Source organism: Artibeus jamaicensis, unplaced genomic scaffold (genome assembly GCF_021234435.1).
Source record: "Artibeus jamaicensis isolate MK-2021 breed Jamaican fruit bat unplaced genomic scaffold, CSHL_Jam_final contig_410, whole genome shotgun sequence".
Lineage (NCBI taxonomy): Eukaryota > Metazoa > Chordata > Mammalia > Chiroptera > Phyllostomidae > Artibeus > Artibeus jamaicensis.
Genome location: NW_026521820.1, coordinates 4,069,391 through 4,075,722, shown reverse-complemented (window position 1 = coordinate 4,075,722; position 6,332 = coordinate 4,069,391). Strand labels below are relative to the sequence as shown.

The 6,332-nt window shown below is 34.9% G+C and overlaps 1 pseudogene; it reads right to left on the bottom strand.

The window, feature by feature from the left end:
• The window catches only part of LOC119041628 (tubulin alpha-1A chain-like), a 178,464-nt pseudogene that overhangs the window by 112,441 nt on the left and 59,691 nt on the right, over positions 1 to 6,332 (bottom strand).

The window sequence follows — 6,332 nt, the reverse complement described above, 5'->3', positions numbered from 1 at the left end:
TTCACATTTATAGAAAACTAGTTTGATGAGAAATGCTCCCTTTAATGTACTAATAGAAACACGTTACCTATGGAAACATATACATAACATTCATTCATTTCATAAATACTTATTAACATCTGCTGTGAGCCAGATACTATCGGGTCATTGGAGATACTGCAAGGAACAAAACAGTTCCTTCCCTTCTAGAGCTTACTACAAATACAATTCATAACATTGACAATGGGTTTAAATTAAATTAATTTAAGCCTTTTATTAGTGCCTAAAAGTTGTGAGTTCACAATGTAGAAATTTATAGGAGACAGACTGCCACACTTAAAAAATAATTTAGTATAACCCTGGCTGGGTGGCTCAGTTGGAGCCTAGGTTGTGGGTTCAGTTTCCACAGGGGGTATGCACAGGAGACAACTGATCAATGTATTTCTCTCCATCTCTCTCTCCTCCTTCCTCTTTCTCTAAAATCAATATTCTGGGGTGAGCATTAAAAATTCATTATAGGGAAAGGTTACTTTCAGAGTGGATTGAGTTTCTTATTTTAGTAAATATTTTAAAGATCATCTCAACTGGAGACACATGTCAAGATCATCTTAGTAAACCTCTGGTGTTCACTCCAAAACAGAGTTGGGCTCTGGGATGTGAAGACATGCAAAAAACTGAGTCTTGTTTAAGAAAGGGAGGCAGTTAAATATATAATAGTTTGAAGAAAACAGGGATGTTAGATGTACCGTAGGCAAATTAAAAACTCTTGCCTGCTTTATGGATAAAAAGACTAATATTTCCAAATGGGTACCACTTCTTGATGAAATGATTTGTGAATTTTAGTTTCAGTTATAAGAAAATAATGGCAGAAGCTTGTCTTGGCCAAATACGATGAAAACTTTGTTCATCAAATCATATACACCTGTCAATCCATCTCATATACAGAAGTATGAATCATTACAATGAGATGTTAATGCTTGTCAGTCTTAACTGACAAACCACGAATATTCTCCCACTTCTCTTCTGTTTGTTTTTTAGCTTCTATCACCCACAGTTTCATTTCTGGTAAGACTAAAAGATTTTAGCTTATTATTGAACCTCAATAATTTACCTTATAAGCAATTGAAAGTTCTCCCTACAAAGATTTTCTGGAAAGGAGCTCTAGTGTTGAATTTTACCCTTTGATTTAATATATAAGTCATAATTAGAAAGGGTTCTTAGGTTATGATAAATCAGAATTAATTTGGACTGCTTTGAAAATATATCTGAAATCAAGAGCCCAAAGTGATATAAAATGGTCAAATGAAAGCAGTTTGAGAAGTTTCCAGTGTCTTTTATACTGTTTACATCTGGCAAACCTCAGCTTTGCTCTGTAAGTTTTTATATTCCTTATCTGTCATAAATAATAGAAATGGTCAATTACCAGAGACCTGCTAGGATAAAAGATTTGTTAAAAGCACTCTAAATCTCCCACATTCTATTGTTATTTTTCCTGTTTAAGGAAGTTGACTCTGTAACAGTATGTTTAGCAATATAGAAGCCACCAGGGGAAATTTGTAAAAAGAAATTCAGGAAATTTTATTACCTACCTGGAGCCAAAGAAGCCATGAAAGAACAATGTGACATATAACTTAGTGTTATAAACAAAACATCACTACCAACTTTGCCACAGAGCTACAACTTAAAAATTATTAGGCCTTCCACTGGACTCACTAGAGATAAAAAGTTATGTACAAATGTATAAAAAGTTCATCATCTCATAATGAAGCCTAGAAAATGTTTTAACATTCATGTAAATTATGAGATAGATCCAACCATAAATGTCTTTAAATGGATAAAAAGCTTATATCTTAGATGGTGAATGGCAAATGAGTAGTAAGCATGGCATGGATTGAAAAAGCAACAATATACAGCAAAATAAATAGGAATTTGCAATCAAAGCAAAAATGTATGTAGAACTTGTCTAACCATAGAGAGCTTTTAGGATGGCAGCATTCTGCACCTTCAGATTTCATATCAGTACCTCAAATCCAGAAATCATTGTTTTAAAGTGGCTTTTTACTCTTACTCTATCAGTGAGTAAAACTCACCAAATACCAAGTGTTTCTATTTCATGTTACTTGCTATCATTTCATAGTCTAGTAAGAATTGGAATTTCTCTGAGTTACCAGGTTGGAGGCCAAATCGGACAGGTTTGTCTTACCCTTCTTGTAATAAGAGACTCCAAGAAAGTCTGGCTGCAGATTCTACAAGTTCTTCTAAGTTGAGGGCTGGGACTGTGCTTTACATTGGTCTTCATATTCCCCCCCCCCACACAGTGCTAGACATCCAATAGTCCAAACTGAACTGAACTAAAAAATTGGGAATGCTACAGTTTCAGTGAACAAGCACTTAGTAAAACAAGAATTACAGTAAATTCACAGATGGATGACAATTCTTTATGTAAAGTCTGAAAGACTGATTTAAGTTAAACACTACAGTAATACCATAGTATTTTTCTAGTATTTAATTGGGTGATTATAAAATGAGATGAAAATATAGATGTATATAGAAATATTAACTAATTTTAAGTTACACAAAATTATACATTTAATCAGTAAAACAGCACAGCCAAAATTGGAATATATATAATTTGCTAATAAAAATGCAGTGCTATAAGACTGCTTAGTAATTAAAGAAATATTAAAGGAATACAAGTTCAGAATGAATGTTACATGACTATAATCAATACTAAATCTTGACTTACTTCCATAATTTAGTTCTGAAAAGATAGTAGAAATCAATGGATCAGGCATGTATGTTACATGTAAGTAGAATGGAAATACAGGGAAAAAAATGTTCCCATTTCTGGATAACCTGATTTGAAGTCGTAGGTTCACTGAACTTGGATTAATCAAATGGTTCAAATATTGAGATGAACTGGTTTCAAAGATCCTGATATATCCAGAAGACATATTACTGAGTTTTTAAAATGCTCTTTGGAAGCACAGATTAACATTTTAGGTTTCCTTACATATCACTAAAATAGTACATATTAAAAATCAATTAAAGATATAGAATAATATAGTATTTCTGTCTAATGACATGCAGCTTGAATTTCTAAATAGGAATCCTACAAAACAATGTTTAGCTCCTGGAAAACCAAAATATTTGCTTTTAAATAATTTTTAAAAAGTGTATTTTACCTTGGCCACTTTTTTAAAGGTTTTTTTTTAGATTTTATTTATTTATCTTTAGAGGGGAAGGGAAGGAGAGAGGGAGAGAAACATCCATGTATGGTTGCCTCTAGTGCGTCCCCTGCTGGGAAGGGAACCGGCCTGCAACCCAGGCATGTGCCCTGACTGGGAATCGAACTGCGATTGTCTGGTTCGCAGGCCCGTGCTCAATCCACTGAGCTACACCAGCCAGGGCTAATATTTATGGGAATCGAACTGCGATTGTCTGGTTCGCAGGCCCGTGCTCAATCCACTGAGCTACACCAGCCAGGGCTAATATTTATTTTTTAGAGAAAGTGGAAGGCAGAGAGAAAGAGGGAGAGCAACATCAGTGTGTGGTTGCCTCTCACATAGCTCCCACTGGGGACCTGGCCCACAACCCAGGCATGTGCCCTGACTAGGAATTTAACCAGTGATCCTTTGATTCAGAGCCCATGCCTAATCCACTGAGCTACACCAGCCAGGGCTGCTTTGGTGACTTTTTTAACTGCCTACAATTTAAGCAGTATCAAATTGCTACTTGATTTTTTTTTTTTTTGCGCGGGGGGGTGGGGTGGGGGTGGGGGTGGGGGGTGGGGGGGCCTAAGTTTTCTTCAGAAGCAAATCCAATTTAGGATGAGAAGGAGAAAGTTTCAGACCTCTTAGAACCTTCTTCATTTCCTCCTCACTGTGTTTCTCCATCAAAAGCAAGTATCTAAATTAAGGAACCTCAATTATCTAAACAAATTTTGGCCGGCTTCCAGAATATACCTCTTTCTCGTTATACCTCTTTTGAAATGCCACAGTTGCACTCTTGAAAAACTTATCTTCCTGATTTTCAAATTTGTTTATTATTACAACTCTTCAGCCAGAATGCCAGGTCTTTGTACTACACTGTTTCTTGAAACTGGAGACCAGTACATTTCCCACAATTCAGTTACTTGCCTCTCCACTTGAGAAATTAAAGCCACATCAATTTTACAAAGTTTTAACTGAGTGAATTATTTGGACTTGAAATTCCCAATTTCATTATTTCAGTTTAATACTGGGAGAGATCTTTGTTTTATTAATGGAAATAGAGATTAAGATTCAAGAATAGTAACACATTTTAGTCACTGATCTTCATAAATGATACAAAAGTAGGGATTTTCTTATAGGCACTAACACTTTGAGGAAAAGGGGAAAGTTTTCATTTAATTTTGGAAATGCTTACTTTAAATTACATACCTAATCAAGTAATTTATTTACGTTAAATTGTTTATATATTTATTTTTAAAAGGGATCTATTGACCACAATAGAGTTTCAGTTAGCTTGCCTAACCTTACCTGCTTTTTGTGGATACTGACAAATTTACCTCTTCAGATTGACTTTTACATAGAATCCCAGGCCGATATATTCAGCAGGCTTTAATTAAAGCATTTCAAACAAAATGCCTAAACATCATCTTAAATTCAGCATTACAAAAATGGGACTCAGCATCTTTGCTTCTCAAACCAGCTTCTCTAAACTGTCCACTTTCAGTGATACCGTGATTGTCTAGTACAGAAAATATATCATTTTTGACACCACCCTTTTACCCAACTCATCATGATGTTCTATAATTTTCCCTTTTGAAACATCTTTAATTTACTCATTCACTTCCATTCTCATTGCCACTATTCTGTTCAGGATTTCTTCACTTCTAGATTACATTAGCCACTTGTCCAGTTCCCTTACCACTAGACTTAATTTCTTAAAATCCGTTTATTTAATTTCCATAAATTTCATTACTTTGTCAATTTCTACTATGCTGTTTCAGGAGGCTGAGCTATGCTGCATCCCTATTTCTTGCTGAATCAAGACTAAAGCCCTCTAATTGGTTCTCCTAGGCAAACATCCAATAACTTAATTTTAATCTAGTTATCCAAATTCATGTAAACTGCCTCAGGTTTAAAGACAAAGGTCCCCAGTTATTTTGGGGGGAATACTGCATTGTATTTTGCCTTAAAATCTCATCCACAAACCAGTCCATTACTTGACAATTCACTGTATCTTAATTTACAAGCATACAGGCCACAAGTTTCAAAATGAAGACTTTTTTAAATTGAGCCAGCAGAGACAATTTTGTAGTCACCCTGTAATTCCCTAAAGTTACTTACAATTTTGTGTTGAGGGGATCATCTCATGTGGCATTTATTGTCCTTTGCTAGAGTGGTCTGTTGTCAGTCTGTTCAGTACAATGTTTGTTTGCAGCTTCTAGTGTCACTTCTTTCTCCATGTGGTCAGGGTATGCTTGGTTTAGTCAGTTCTCACCATTTTGGGTGGATGATGCCAAAATGTATGCCTAGAAAACATATGATAAAGTAAATCGATATAGAGGAAAACTGTTTTGTGTAGGAACCATTATTTGATTACTGGTTGAATTCCTGACTTTTGGCTAAATGTTAAGCATAACTTAGACCTAGATCCTGGAAAACAGACTTGTCCTATAGATTCTACATAAAAGAACTCAGTGTACATAAAAATAAATCCTTATTACATTATGAATCTGATCTAAGTGTCCCAGTAGAAAATGAATGCTGCATATTTGATTCACAATTTTCTTTGCCTTCTTAGATTCCTTAAAGCTTTTCTGGTATGATTTATAGTCTCTTAAAAAATGCTCAAAAGTTTATAAGAAAACCTATTCCATTCCATGAGATAGCTCCAGAAAGCAAAGGAATTCAGAAAGCATACCATTTTCTTTAGAGACTCATTTTAAAGAACTGCAGTAGATACTCAATACATTTGTTTTTATGAATATGGTAATGCTATCTCTTGAAAGTACTTTTAAATATAAGGACCTCTCATTCTACTACTATCTCCCATCTCCTCGTACATACACATAAAAGCCAACAGAAAACAAACTATACTTTCTTGGAAAGCTCCAGATGATCAATTCAATCACTAATGATCCTCAAAAGGGATATTCAAATTTCACAGGCTTTCCAACTATTTATACCCCACTCATAGGTTTTTGACTTAAAAAAATTTTAAAAACACATGGTAAGGTAGCTAAAACTTGAGGCATGAATGTTAGTAGGTAGCACAGAATGAAAAGAACCTCAATAAGTAGTGAATGGTGGGGTACTCCTAAACTATCAGGAAAGAGCCAGGACATTACATCTATCTAGCTGGTA